This window comes from Brachyistius frenatus, unplaced genomic scaffold, assembly GCF_029030835.1.
Source record: "Brachyistius frenatus isolate BFR_SWC_R1_liver_20210118 unplaced genomic scaffold, ASM2903083v1 Contig_89, whole genome shotgun sequence".
Taxonomy (NCBI): domain Eukaryota; kingdom Metazoa; phylum Chordata; class Actinopteri; family Embiotocidae; genus Brachyistius; species Brachyistius frenatus.
Window position 1 is genome coordinate 1,346,530 of NW_027210688.1, and position 15,180 is coordinate 1,361,709.

Below are 15,180 nucleotides of genomic sequence, written 5' to 3' on the forward strand. Positions count from 1 at the left end.
CCCCCTCCTCGGCTGCTGCAGGAGACGCCGGTCAGATCAATATTTTTATGATTATAATTAGACTGTTGAAATTTGACTCCTATGTTCACTCAGTGATGTGATTACTTTTATCAATAAAAAGTTTTTTTTTTTTTTTAGGGATAATAATTAAAAAAAAATCAGTGATTACAGTCCTTTAACTCCTGAAATTGTTTTTCCTAATAATATCAAAGTTGTCATTTAATCGCTGGATGAATGAATAAATGACTTATGAACTGTATCGAGGTTCAATTTAAATCTGTTAAGGCAGGGCTGAAACTTAACGATCGTTTTCATTATAAAATAATCTGCCAATTTCTCGGATTAATTGTTTTGCCAATAAAACGAGAACACACGTGAAAGAAATATATAAATTATAACGTCCCTCAGTGCAATGTGATGTCTTTTAATACCGACGTTGAATTTAACATTCAAAGATATTTAATTTTACTTTTAATGTTTGACAGGAAAAAAAATCACATTTCAGATACAGAACAGAAAATATTTGACTTTTTTTTTCTAGAAATATTTTGATGATTAAAATATTTTCTGTAACAAAACCTCAGTTTGTTCAACACTGACAGTAAATCTGTAAATAAAAAAAAGTGTTGCAGCTGTTATCTAACGTGATATTCAGCATTCATAACTCCTGCAAACTCCGGAGGCAACTTTTAACTGTGAACTAACTTCATAACCGTGATGATGAGTGTGAGAGCAGCCGAGGAGAGACCGAGAATATTGATACAGATATTACAGCTGATCAGACGGGTCCTCGCGGCCGCCGGGTTAATGACTGAGAGGGATGCTGGGAAACGGAGTCACCCGGAGGTTTTTAAACTCCTGTGGAGAAGAGGGCTGAAAACAAACCTAGGAAACACAGGCTGAACGGTAGCGACGGGTTTACCTCCCTGTCGGTGCCAGGCGGGTGGGGTCAGAGAACACGGGATGAAAACTAATGTGGAGGTTGATGGTTTTGATTCAGTCTGTTTGCGTCTCATCGTGACTCTGTTGTTGTTTGTGTTGTTGTTTTGGATCCTTTTTTTTTTTGCATCTCTCGGTCGTTGTTTTGCATCTTTGTAAACATTTTGTGGTCATTTTGCTTCTATTTGTGGTTGTTTTTGTTGATGTTTTGCATCTTTGTGGTTGTTTTGAGGTTGTTTTGCATCTTTGTAGTTATTTGGTGTTGTTTTGAGGTCATGTGTCTCTTTATAGTCATGTTGTGGTTCTTTATAGTGTTGTTGTGGTTCTTTATAGTCATGTTGTGGTTCTTTATAGTGTTGTGGTTCTTTATAGTGTTGTTGTGGTTCTTTATAGTCATGTTGTGGTTCTTTATAGTCATGTTGTGGTTCTTTATAGTCATGTTGTGGTTCTTTATAGTGTGGTTGTGGTTCTTTATAGTCATGTTGTGGTTCTTTATAGTCATGTTGTGGTTCTTTATAGTCTTGTTGTGGTTCTTTATAGTCATGTTGTGGTTCTTTATAGTGCTGTTGTCGTTCTTTATAGTCATGTTGTGGTTCTTTATAGTCATGTTGTGGTTCTTTATAGTGTTGTTGTGGTTCTTTATAGTCATGTTGTGGTTCTTTATAGTCATGTTGTGGTTCTTTATAGTCTTGTTGTGGTTCTTTATACTCTTGTTGTGGTTCTTTCGCAGCTCTCTGTTGTTGTTGTGCGTCTCTTAGCGGACATTTTGTGTCTTAGTGGTTCTTTTTCATCTCCTTTTACTTGGTTCTGTCTTTTTGGAGCCTATTTGAATCTCTTTGTGGTTGTTTTGAATCTCTGTGGTTGTTTTACATCTTTTTAGTCCCGTGGTGCTCATGTTGTGTATTTTTATAGTCGTTATGTGGTTATTTTGCATCTTTATAGTGATTTTGTGGTTCTATTGTTGTTGTCCTGTCTTTTTGTGGTTGTTTTGGGTGTTCGGCTCATGTTGTGTGTCTGTAGAGTCATTTTGCGGGGGTTTTCGCACCTCCTTTTATTTGGCTCTCTCTCTTTGGAGTCTGTTTGAATCTCTTTGTGGTTGTTTTGTGTCACTTTGTGTGTGTTTTTTTTTCACATCTTTTTAGTCATCTGTGGTTCTTCTGCATCTTTAAAGTGCTCTTGTGATCATTTTGTGGTTCATTTGTCTTTTCATTTGCTTCCGTCTCTTCGTGGCCTTTCAGTTTCCCGACGAAAACTGACCTTTGACCTCTGGTCTTGTAGTTGCGCGTTGCGTAATCCGCCGGTTAATGTTCAGTGATGTCATCCTGCATTATCAGACTTGCGGAGGAGGGAAATCAAATACTAATGAATAAATTCAATTCATGAATAGATAATTGATTATGAGCTTTATTAGTCAAGATTGACACTTGACTGCATGTAAACAACGAGCCAGCGTAAACAACAGAATATATTTATATTTAGTTAACAGTAGTTTCATTAATTCCACAGGGTGATTTGGACGGTAAGAAGAAATACAGCCAAACACGAGGCATTATTTCATTATTGTAGAAGAGGGTTTTATTTTGTACCTGTCTCTCCTAAAAGACAAGCTGAGAAATCTGCCTGCACGTTTGAAACATTTCTTCTGGGAGACGAGCTTATCAAACACCGAAAAACCTCCTGGAGTGGAAAAACAAAAGCACCGTTGTCTATCGTACAGTATCTGTCGATGTCTTACATCATATATCCGGGGAGAAATTGCTGAGCTCGCTGCAACACCCCCCCCCCCACACACACACACACACCAAAAAGAAATAAAAAATGAAACATTTATCTGGGTGAAATGGAGAAAACACTGAGAAGGAGTAAAGTTATAAAGAAACAGCTGAAGTCTGAGCAGAAGAAAAAAAAAGAGGCTGTAGACGTGTGTGCTGTTTTTTTTACAACTAAATTATCGTCACTGCATGCTGGGAAATCTGCCAATAAAAGTGGCAACCAAAGTTTTTATTCCGCCCGCTGGTCGGTCACCTTTAACGTCCAGCTGTTCACGCACCACCAACGCAGCCGCAGTCTGTACATGATGCTTTTAAATGCTTCAAAACTGCATGTTTTCTTCAAGACAAATATCATTTCTGTTCATCACTTACATCTTTTTAATGTGGCGGCTTTAATCTCGAATGGTGCGAAGGAAGAGGGGCATGCTGGGAAATGAGAGAAATATATAGTAAACAAAAGAGCATTTGTGTTATTTTGTGCAAAAGTTCCCTACACATCATACGCATCATAACGTTAACGTGTGAATGCAGACAACAAAAGAAAACAATAAAGACAGGATCTGCTGTTGTCAGCATTTTATTTTCAAGAATGGATATTAAAAAAATATATATATATAAAACAGGGTAGAACATTTTGTGCAGAATCACGACTGCTGGTTTGTTGAAAGAATTAATTCCTGAAGTACGGGGGAAAAAAATTAACATTGAAATTAGATTAACTTGAAATTAATCATACACAGAACTTTCATTATTAAATTCATGTATAAAGCTTTTGTTTTTAATACACAGCAGATTGCCTTTAGAGATTCAAAAAGGAAGATATCACACCAATTAAAGTCCTTTTTTTTTTACCTTTCAAAAGAAAAAAAAATTCGGCATGTTTCATTTCCTGAAGATTAAAGCAAAACAGCAGATTATTATCACCAACCAAAACTACTGTTTTCACAGACCTTCATTAACCAGGCGGTGAAGTAGATCCAGTAAATATTGCTCTGAAATGTCAAGCAAAAAGAAAAACAACTCTTTTGGATGATTACATGATTATTGTAGAATTATTATGATTAACCAGCCGGTCAGGGAGTCTTAGAAAGATTTAACAAACATATTTCTTCCTAACGAAGACGTTGAGGGTTGAAAACGCTGCTGATTCTCCTTAAAGCGGCTTCGAACGTCTGTCCACGTTTCGACACGTTTAACCCTCCGCCAGGGTCCAGTCTGCTTTACGGGTACTTTTACTTTCAATACTTCAAGTACATTTAGATGGAAATACTTCTGTAATGTTTGTTTTTAATGTACGAGTGTTTTCTCTTTCATGTTAAAGGTCTGATGAGCACTTTACATTCGTCAGCATCTTTCTGCAGAACAACACACGACACACAGCATTGAGGGGAAAATAAGATGATTTAAAGGCAGATTATTGCTAAAACATACATAACATAACATTTTCTTTCTAGGACCTAAACGAGTCAGTGAATAGTTTTGACAGGAGGAAGTTTCTTTCTTTTTTTTATGCTGTGTTTGGATTAGTTCGCAAAACAGATGAACGGAAACTGAGACGGCCATATGCAAAAAAATCATAATCCATATGTGTTGTGTGTAATATCACAGTACAGTAAGCTGCTTTGGATATCAGCCTCCCTCCACCACATGCTGCGCGGCGGTTCATGGAACAGCCACCGCCATGATAGTCGCCTGGCTGCCCAATAAACACCCCCCACACACTCTTTGTACACTATATAGGCTCCATTTTGTTCTCTCTGCTGAGGGAAGCCTCCACTCGCCTGAGCTCGAGCTCGGAGCTCTGCTTGCAACTCACGTGCCGCTTGTCCGCCTGTAGGTGGCGCTCAGAGCGCGAGAGACGGCAGCTTTGCTTCTCTGTGGCCGGACGGAGCCGAGCGCGAGGGGAGGAGGAAGAGGAGGAGGAGGAGGAGGAGAGCTGCCAGGAGCAACAGAGAGGTAGAAACATGTACTGTATTTACTGTATATGAGGCGGGAAAAGGAAGGAGAGGGTCGGACGCACGTGAGCAGGCCGTGCAGGAGGGTTGGGTATTTTGGGGGGTAACGGGGTTTCGAACCTGTGGCTCTGAAGCTCTCTGCACCGCGCAGTTTTAAAAACGGTACAAACATTTAAATTCATCATATTTATAATTAAAAAAAATAGATGAAATAAGCCCCGAATTACGTTGTTCATGAAATGTCAGCTCTCAGGAAGAAGAAGTCTCCATGACTGGAGTAAATACTGAGGAACATGTTGGGAAATCCACGAAGTTGTCGGGGTGGCTGCTCCCTCCGCCCCTCCTCCCCTCCTCCTCCTCCCCGGTGTAGTATATAGACAGTGTGTGTGTGGGGGGAGGGGGGAGAGGGAGGGGAGAGACACAGAGAGAGAGAGAGAGAGAGAGAGAGAGGGAGGGAGGGAGGGAAGCGCGAGCGCAGTCGTTTGGATTCACTCCACTTTCTCATCACACACAGTGCAGCCGCGCGACCTGCTCCGTGCCGGACCGGGAGGCGGACAGAGTTCTTTTGAAGCGGCAGAGCGGCGACCGCGCGACGGTGCTGGAAACTAACTGGACCTACCGGAACCTGCTGCTTCTTCTTTGGTGTGATTGTTTTTAATTATTATTTTGTTTAAACCGTTTTGCTCCTTTTTTTTTTTTTTTTTTTTTTTTTCTGCTCCGTCCACCACCTCTTCCTCCACCCCACCACCACCTCCCCAAAGCGCGCCATCAGCGGAGGATGCTGCCGCCGCTTCTGCTGCTGACGGTACACGCAGCCCGGTGGTAACGTTTCACGGAGTAGCTGCGAGTGACACCCACTCCGGACGGGTCCCCCCCCCCAACCCTCCCCCACCTCCACCCTCCCAGCGTCAGCCGCTCCTCCGGAGAGAGGTAGCACCGGCGGGCTGACGCGCAGCGCTGCTGGTCACGACAGTTAAAGTGGACAGAAATTGGAGGAATAATTACCCCCGCCTGTCCTACTGGATTGTTTGATTTGTTTTAAGACCTCTCCCCCCTCCCCCCCTTCCCCCGGCGTTGTGGATTCTTAATATTGGGGTTTTGAGTTTTTTTTTTTTTCCACGGAGGTCTGGAGCGGCTCCGTCAGGGCACCGAGGAGGAGCGGAGCCTGTAAGCCGGGCTGGAGCGCTCAGAGCAGGGGAACCGCGCGGCTCTCACCCGGTCCAGGTAGGAACTTCTTTCTCCCCCAGAACCAGTCCGAAACAGAATCTCATCCTCGCATTTATTTCGCCCAAAACCCCCTGATGACAATAATGTCCGATATTTTCATCTCGCGCTGCTGTCAGTCTGCAGGAGACGCTTTACGCACGAGAATATCCACTTTATATTCAATTTCGCCTGCATGAGCACTTGTCCCTTAATTAAAAAAAACACGCAGACTCGATGGATGATGAATCTCTGGAGGCTCACGGGCGTTTTAAAGCACCGAGCAGCTGTTTTTAAAACACTTGTTGGTTGAAATAAATCCATTTAAAGCGATTGAACGTTCATATTCTGCGTCTAATCTGCTCTGATGGGGTTTTACCTGTGCTCCACTACGGCGGTATTGATCCGTATCGATCCCCGCTCCGTGCTCAACGCTCCGTTTGTCTGTCAGTGATAAAATACAGCTTCCCGCGGGTCACTCCGGGTTCCCTAACCTTTTGCCGAAACAGAAAAATCACTACAGTAATCCGGTATAATGGCGAGGAGCTGCTGTGCGGGGAGGATGTGTGTGTGTGCGCGTGTGTGTGTGTGTGTGTGTGCGTGTGTGTGTGTGTGCGTGTGTGTGTTTGCGCGTGTGCGTGCGTGTGTGTGTGTGTGTGTGTGTGTGTGTGTGTGTGTGTGTGTGTGTGTGTGTGTGCGTGCGCGTGGCTCCCTATAGTGCGTATAGGAGCATCATCACAGCGGGGTTTCATTATGGCTCCAATCTGAGGCTTTAAGAGTTCTGCAGGGACTCTCGGGGGTCTGTGGAGGAGAATATAAAACGGCAGTAAAAAAAAAAGAAAAGAAAATGAAAGGCTGTCATTATAATCAGAGGTTTGTAATATTAGAGCTAATCTGCCTGCAGGGACTCCTGCGGCTGCTGAAAGCAACAAAACAGTCCATTCATGTGCGGCTGCTGGTGAAGCCGTCTGTCTCCGTGTCTGTGCAGCACCTGAGGCCCTCCGAGCACCTGTAGCATTTAACACCCCCCCCCCTCCCACACACACACACACACACACACCCCTTGTGATGTACAGGAAGGTAGTTTCAGTGTAAACTGTAAAGGAGGACGAAGATGAGGGCGAGCTGATGATGACGATGATGATGAGTCTCACCGTGTGTCACCAGTTGGGGAATCCAGTCGGTCCGGTTCCTCTGACCCTCCTCCCTCCTCCTTCCTGCTGCTGTGGTGGTGGTGGTGGTGGTGGGGGAGAGGATGGGCGTCCAACCAGCGCTACATGGTTGAAGGAGGGGGGGGGGGGGGGGGGTTGGGTATTTACATGCAAACCGCATCAGCCTCTCCCCGACAGAGAGAGAGAGTCGCTGCGGTCGCTCTGAAACATCTCAGGAACGTTTCGGTGACGAGGAATGTTCACGGGAATCCGGGGCCTGCCCCCCCCTCCTCCACCCCCACTCTCTGTACTTGACCTTTGACCCCCTCCGCCGTCGTCTTGCTCTTATGAAAACTCAGGTGACGTGAGAACATTCAGACGACTCTGGAGCTCGCCGTGGTCCCATCGGAGGAGGGAGGAGATGTTCCCGCCGATTCCTGGAAATTAAAAATGCACATTTAAAACAGGTGTTTGGAACCGTCTTAAGAACCCGCCGATGTTCCCATGATGCTTCACTTTGTTGTTCTACAAACAACGTTAGAAAGCCTCCGAGGTTCGGCTCGTGGTCGGACCGGTGCTCCAGTTTCTCCTCCTGGAGGAGTAGTTTCGGGTTTATTCAGCAGCGGGGAAGTGGAGATCCTCGGTGTGGTTTTGCGGGCCTCGCTGTTACCTGAGCCGCCGGCGGCGTGTCGAGGGGGCGTGGCCTAAAGGTCAGAGGTCTGAGGTCGGACGCCCAGCGGAGGAATCTCTCTCTGCCTCCTTTAATTTAGAAACACATCCACGTCGTTTTTGAGCAGATAAAATAACAACAGAAACGTCACGGTCTCTCCTGCGTGTGGGAGGAGGAGGGGGGGATTAGTCAGGGAAGTAAGACTAGGAGGAGGAGGAGGGGGAGGAGGAGGAGGAGGAGGGAGGTCGCGTTGAGTCCGTTCTGCACATTTCTGCGTAGAAATTGGAGATCTGAGCGAGCGGCGTCGTTAAATGCTCGTCATTAAAAAACGGAGCCGCTGGAGTGGAAATGGGGTTCAGTGTGTGTGTGTGTGTTTCCATTTCACACACACACACACACACACACACACACACACACACACACGTCGCTGTAAAAGGAGGCGTCCACGCTTCCGATTTGAGTTTTCACGGCTGGTTTCACCGGCTCGTCTTCTCGGTCCAGATGTGACGATGAAAAAACAGAAATTCACAAGAGGCGAGAAATATTCTGATAAACGAGATAAACGAGCGCGGCGACGAATCGACGGCGTGAAGCCGACCGACCGGTCGTCACGGCGCTCTTTAGGTAAGTTGGAATATTTCTGCCGGCTTTTTTTTGTGTGTTTTTGTTTTGCGTCTCGAGATGCTTTAAAATCCATCGTGGAGGTGAGAACATCTGTGATCGTCTGATTTGACACTAAGATGTGAACAGAAGTCAGGAGGTGTGCCCCCCCCCCACACACAGCCTCCTCCCCCTCCCCCCACACACACAAAAACACAAATAAATCCTCTGAACTTGTTGACAGCTCATATTAAACAGAAGAAATCCTCCGAGGGAGTCGTGAACGTCTCCGGGTGCTTTCAGACGGACAGATGTTTCCTGCCGTTATTGAGTGATATCGCTTATTGATTTTTTATCCTCTCTGAGCACCAGGTGTCATCTCGCACCGGCGTAGGAGGTGAGGCAGCTAGAAGATGAATAATCCTCGTTTATTATCCAGAAATCTTTCAGAAGTCTTCAGTTTGGTGGGAAGTCCAAAATAAATGTGTTTTTTTACGATACGAAACGAGAGAAGGAAAGTTATTTTAGAGATTAGAGATGAATTAATTGATTGTTTTTATTATTCAGATTGAGGAAATGCTCATGATTTTTTTAAAGAACCCTTTCATTTCCTCTTCTTGGTGTCATGCAGTCCAAATATCACCTGCAGCTTTAAAGCATCCCGTCATATGTAACTGGTTTCATAACTGAATGAATCAGGTTGAAACCAGATGTTGGCCTCTGATCTCCAGCTGTGACACCAATATAAATGTTTTTAAGATTTTGTAAAGCAGATCTTGGATGGTTTTTCTTTTTTTTACGAACGTCTCGGTTCGTCCGCCATCTGAAAGTCTGTCTTCGTTTTGTCCTCCGTCTCCTGCCGTACTCTCGACATGTGGAATAAATATGTCGCCGTGGATTTAGAGCGGCGTTCGGATGATGCCCTCGTCTTTACTCCGTACCGACCTGCTGTTCATCCACCATCCACTCCCATAATCCCCTTCTGCTGCTGCTGCTGCTGCCGCTGCCAGAGGATCAGTGTGTGTGTGTGTGTGTGTGTGTGTGTGTGTGTGTGTGTGTGTGTGTGTGTGTGTGTGTGTGTGTGTGTGTGTGTGTGTGTGTGTGTGTGTGTGTGGGGATCATGAACACACATGATGTCAGTGGAAGGTCACATGTTTGATCCCTGAACCGGTCCGTCCTGCCGCGGTGCCTCAGAGCAACGCTTTCAGGACAAACACTGAATCCGATGAGTCAGCGTATTTCCTGTCTGGCGGTCACGTTTTTGGTTTTTTTTACGAGGTGTGGAGCCGCGACGCAGCACACGACCGAGCCTTCACCATCAAACTCATATTAGCATGTCACGTAAACTTTGTTTTTATTATTAAACCTAAAAAAATGTGTCCAAAAAACATCCAAATTCAGACGTTGAATGTCTTCGATCCGACAGTTCCAGAGTTCATTGGAAATTCAGCTGATTTTAGTCCAAATCTTTTTCAGGCAAAGTTCTCGTGCGGCTTCTTAAACGCATTCAACGTTCGTAAATTCTGTTTATTTCAAAAAAGTGTCGCTGGGTTTATGACAAAACCGAGTTTTCATTTGAAGTGTTTTTATTGTGGTTTATTTGGTGAATTTTACCGGGGCTTTGTAGGTTTTTCGCTTTAACACTTTTACAAAAGCAGAAATCTGGGAGTCTTTGGGACGGCGGCCGTTGATTCAGGTGATGTCGTTTAAAAGCATGACGAAGACGCCCTGAATTCATTTCGTGGACTCTTCGTGTTCATTCGTCGCTATTCATGCGATCCTCGGTGTAACGGCACAAACGGGGCTTTTCACTTCGCCCTCAGATGACATCATCAGAGACGAAAACTTTCAGACGAAGCGTCCAAACCGTAAACTTTCCTGAAATTCGGCTGCATTAATGCTGCATTAATAACTTCATAACTAATAATAATTACAATAACTTGTATCGAATCGAGAATCATTTCTGAATCAAACTGAGATTTTCAACAAAGAACACACACAGGTGGTGTGAGGCTGCATCTGAAAGAGAGGGTGTGTGTGTGTGTGTGTGTGTGTGTGTGTGTGTGTGTGTGTGTGTGTGTGTGTGTGTGTGTGTGTGTGTGTGTGTGTGTGTGTGTGTGTGTGTGTGTGTGTGTGTGTTAATCTGGATCAAACAATGGCAGTGAATGGAGTCATTAGAGTAAGCCCCATTGTGTTGGAAGGCAGGGAGACCACACACACACACACACACACACACACACACACGCACACACACACACACACACACACACACACACACACACACACACACACACACACACACACACACACACACACACTGGACTGTCCAGAGAGCTCACCTCAACCATGAACATCCTGTCCATCTGAGATCTGAAAACATCAAAGCACCTTTTGATTTTCTCTCTCCGTGTGTGTGTGTGTGTGTGTGTGTGTGTGTGTGTGTGTGTGTGTGTGTGTGTGTGTGTGTGTGTGTGTGTGTGTGTGTGTGTGTGTGTGTGTGTCAGTCATGTTTATTTCAGGCCAGGTCTTTTGTGTGTGAACACCAAATCCTGGACATTCAGGTTTGTGTAGTTTAAATAAGGGACGCACAGACACACGCACGCACACACACGCACACACACACACACACACACACACACACACACACACACACACACACACACACACACACACACACAGGTATTTAAACACACCTACGTGACCAGACAGAAACTTTCTGAACTGGTTTCCAGCTTTGTGTTGCAGGTGTGACTGAATATTTTTCATATTTCTGTGGTTTGTAAACAATCTCATTGTGTTTGTGTTACATCAGAATGTGACACACACACACACACACACACACACACACACACACACACACACACACACACACACACACACACACACTGCTTCACTTTAAATAGATTTTCTAATTACAGTATCACTGATGAGTTCATTTTTTGATGACGTCATTTCTTTTACGAATGTAGATTTGACACCAGAGTTTATCAAACTTTTTAAAGTTTGAAGTCTTTCTTTTAAGTGATTAATTGAATCCGCACGCGATTTTCAAAATAAAATGCCAAACTTTCTGCGCAATATGTGCGATGTTGTTGCTGTTTCTCAGTTTGATGTAAATCTGATATTTCCGGATTCTGATTTCAAAAGACGTCACGGTTTGCCGCCCTTTTTTTCTCCAATATTTTATTGATTTATATCAACTTGTCAGTATGATGAGAAGCAGATTAATCAACAGTAACAATCATTGTTTGTAGCAGCGTTAAAATTAATTGAATGTCCTGACAAATGCAGACAAACGCGAACTTTGCCAAAAGCCCTAAAATTAGCAAAATTCTGAATGAACTCTGGAACTGTTGTATCACAGATCAGATTCTGAGGATTAAGAATTTAATTCACGTGGAAGTGTTGGAGGTTTTCTGACATCGTGTCGTTCCTCCGCCGGTGCGTCTGCACTCCTGTGTGAAGCAGCCACCGGTGTGTTTGTCATTGAGATGAAGTGCAGTTGTGTCGGATAGGACGAGGGACGGGCGGGGAGGCGGGGCTTGTTGCTGGATGGGATCTGTGGTTCCGCCCACTCGTGCATCACTGCAGATGCTCCGGGGAGCACCGACCAGAGGAGCAGCTCCAGTCGGGAGATCTTTAAAGTTTAAACCGGCTTCTGCAGAGCAACACAAAGGTCAGAGGAGCAGTTTGTGTTCGAGGTCGCGTTGTTGTTGTTTTCTGGAAAGTCTCAGTGGAGTTTGGCGGACCGCATCTTTACTTTCAAGTATTTTTCATCCGTTTTGTCAACCAATGAGCAGATTCGTTGGATTTAAAGGATTTTTTTTTTTTTTTATCAGTACGCTGCTTCATCGCAATTTATCAGGTATTTAATTCACCGGATTCACACAAAAAAAAAACATTTTCTGATGTAATTTCATCTGTAAACATGTTTTAAATTGATATTTCCATATTTAATTACAAACGATGGATTTGATCTCAGTTTGGCAACATTTCCAAAACATAAAATGAGTTGTAATTGTGTATTTTATAGCAGTATTTACTGGTAGATTGAAGTAAAAAGTTGAACTTTATTACAGTATGTAGTTTCCATGTCGTCAGCTGATTAATATCAGAGTGTAACTCGTATTTTCTCCGTGATATTGATCCTGAACTGAGACTCTGAGCGTTTGAACGTAACCTGCATGATTTCACTTTGGTGTTTTCAAAAGATTAGAACCAAACAAAACTGTTGGATTCAGAAATTTACAGTATTATTATCAGAAAATATCTAAACGATGCTGCAAAATTGTATCTTCTAATATCTAATACGTGTTTATTTAATGATTATATTTGCCATCAATCAATCTATTGTAGAGCGTAAAGTTCAATATTTGTCTCTTTGTTGAATAGAAAATTCTCAAGTACGGAAATATTCTACTTAAATAGTACTTGAGTAAATGTCTGTTTTTATTTCTTAAATGGACAAAATCATTTCACCAATCGAGGAGATTAATATATTTTTGCTGGTTAAACAAAACAAAACACGTCAATTAACGACGTTATCGACAGTTTTATTGCCCAGTAAGATTTCACAGATTGAATTTGCCTAAACTAAAAAAAAAGAAAACAGAAAAGCCAAATAATACTAATAATTCTATTAATGTCACCAATAAAAACAACATTACAGTATTATTATATTAATTAGACAGCCTCTTAATTCATCTGATTTTCATGAAGTTTCAGGTAAAAACTCGTATTTGTTGGTTAGTTTTGTGAGTTTATGAGTAAATGAGTTTAAATGTGAACGTTCGGGATTGTTTCAGTGTTAAAAGAAATCCTGCACGTGGTCATTTGAAGCAGAGAAAGCTGTGCCCGTGAAGCTCCGCCCCCTTCTTTAATGTAATGTGCTGGAGTTCAGTGATGCAGGCGGGACGTTACCATGGAGACCACTCTGAATATCAATAACGCTCACCGGGTTTGTAACCCGCCGCCATCAGGCTGCTTTGTCATGTACAAGTTAAGAGCTGTATTCTGGCCACGCCCCCTTTCTCTCTCTCTATTGTAAGTCTTTGTCTCTCGACCGCTCGTCCAGCCGTCAAGACAGTAACTGCCCCGTCTCCTTAGACATGGAAATGTTACTGTCCTATTGTCATGCAGCAGAGACACACTCTCACACACACACACACACACACACACACACACACACACACACACACACACACACACACACACACACACACACACACACACACACACACACACACACACGGGTGAGGGGGGTGAGGCTGGCTGGTGAGAAAGTTTGAGACTGTGGGAAAAAAGACAAGCTGGACAATCTCTGGCTCACCCGTCCTCGTCCCCTGAGGACACACGCACACGTTAGCATGTTAGTTCACATCAGCACGACAACAGGAACTTTGATTTTTCTATTTACATCCAGTTTTTTCTCACGACCTCACGAGATATTTACGTTCTTAATCTGACCCCCGTCTCTGGAAACAACTGGACTAAAATAATAACATCTGGTTTTTTGCTACCCGAAGCCCTCGAGATGCACAAATCAAACGCACCTCCATCTAAATGAGGCTAAAAGACGTGAATAAATGAGCAGATTTCTATTTATATCACCCGCCGAGCCCGGTTGGTTGGATTGAAAGCAGCGGTCGCCCCGGAGGGTTCGTATGTCAGCTGTGATTCAAACGTTTACATTACTGACCACACAAACCCACGTCTCAGTCACTTTACAGCTGCTGCTGTCGGGTTGCGTTTCATTCACATGTTGAACAGAAATTATGGGATGTCTGTCGATCATTAGATTTCTAAGCCTGCAAGAAAAAAGTAGCTTTTGAATGTTTTCTACCTGATTTCCGTCCAAATTCTGCTGACCGACGATCCTTCAGCTGATCTCTCGACATCCGTCTGTTACCGCCGTGGAAGTTCCTGGAAAACTTATGAAATTATAAAAAGTGTTTTCAAAACCTGGAAAAGTTTGCAGGTAAAAATCCCCAAACATTTCCCAACGTGGAGAAATACATTCATCATATAACTCATTTTAAAAGTGAGCTTCCTGAACCCGCCCACAAAGTAACAACCAATCACAGGTGCTCGGTGCGGCTACGCAGCTCCTGATTGGTCTGACTTCAAACTACCTAAATACACTCGTAAAAATGGGGGAAAATATTAAGTTACAGAAAAGTTTTGAAAGATTATTTGGTGAAAATGTGCCGGAACCATAATTGTGGTATCGAAAAAAATAGATCTGATATAAATATAGTGTAACTTAAAAACACTCATTAGCTTCTCGCCAGCTTTTTTATCGCGAAAAGTTTAAAAACAACGTCTCCAACGTCCTGACGGAGAAATCAGAAAAACCTGAGTGTTCAGGTGTAAAAACAAAAAATCTAATTGAAGAAAGAAAATCAGGAAATCTCTTGAATCCAACAACTCCTGAGCGACATCGTCACCTCCTTCTGTCTCCTCCTTCTGTCTCCTCCTTCTGTCACCTCCTTCTGTCTCCTCCTTCTGTCACCTCCTTCTGTCTCCTCCTTCTGTCTCCTCCTGATGTTTTTTTCCTGGTTTATTTTCACCTGCTGGCAAATGTGACGTATTCATGTAAAAAAAAAAAAAAAAAAAAGGGGAAATAAACATTTACAGGAAACAAAATGTTTTCTGTAAACCAGTTAATCAGTGACAAAAAAAGACAAACATCGTCTCTACAAAAACAAAACACGCCTGTTGTCACGGCTGCGTTTCCACGGCGACGCGCGGAATGCCGGACGGGGGTCGGAGGTCGGAGGTCGGCGATTCGAGGTATTTGTCGGCTCTGCGGAGAGAAAAATGTGTGAAAAGAAACACACACACACCCGCTGAGAGGTCCGGGGGTAATTAGGTGTTTGTCTCCGCGGGGA

The 15,180-nt window shown here is 43.6% G+C and overlaps 1 protein-coding gene across 3 annotated transcripts in view; it reads left to right on the forward strand.

Annotated features, from left to right (window-relative positions):
- The first annotated feature begins 5,175 nt into the window (after positions 1 to 5,175).
- The window catches only part of LOC138627620 (protocadherin-1-like), a 154,929-nt gene continuing 144,924 nt past the window's right edge, over positions 5,176 to 15,180 (forward strand). For 2 of the 3 annotated variants that reach the window (XM_069710065.1, XM_069710067.1), the window contains exon 1: positions 5,176 to 5,890. The gene's annotated coding sequence lies outside the window, so the exon portion shown is untranslated. Of the gene's footprint in view, positions 5,891 to 11,877; positions 12,156 to 15,180 lie in introns of those variants that run through there. The other variant, XM_069710066.1, reaches the window with a different exon arrangement.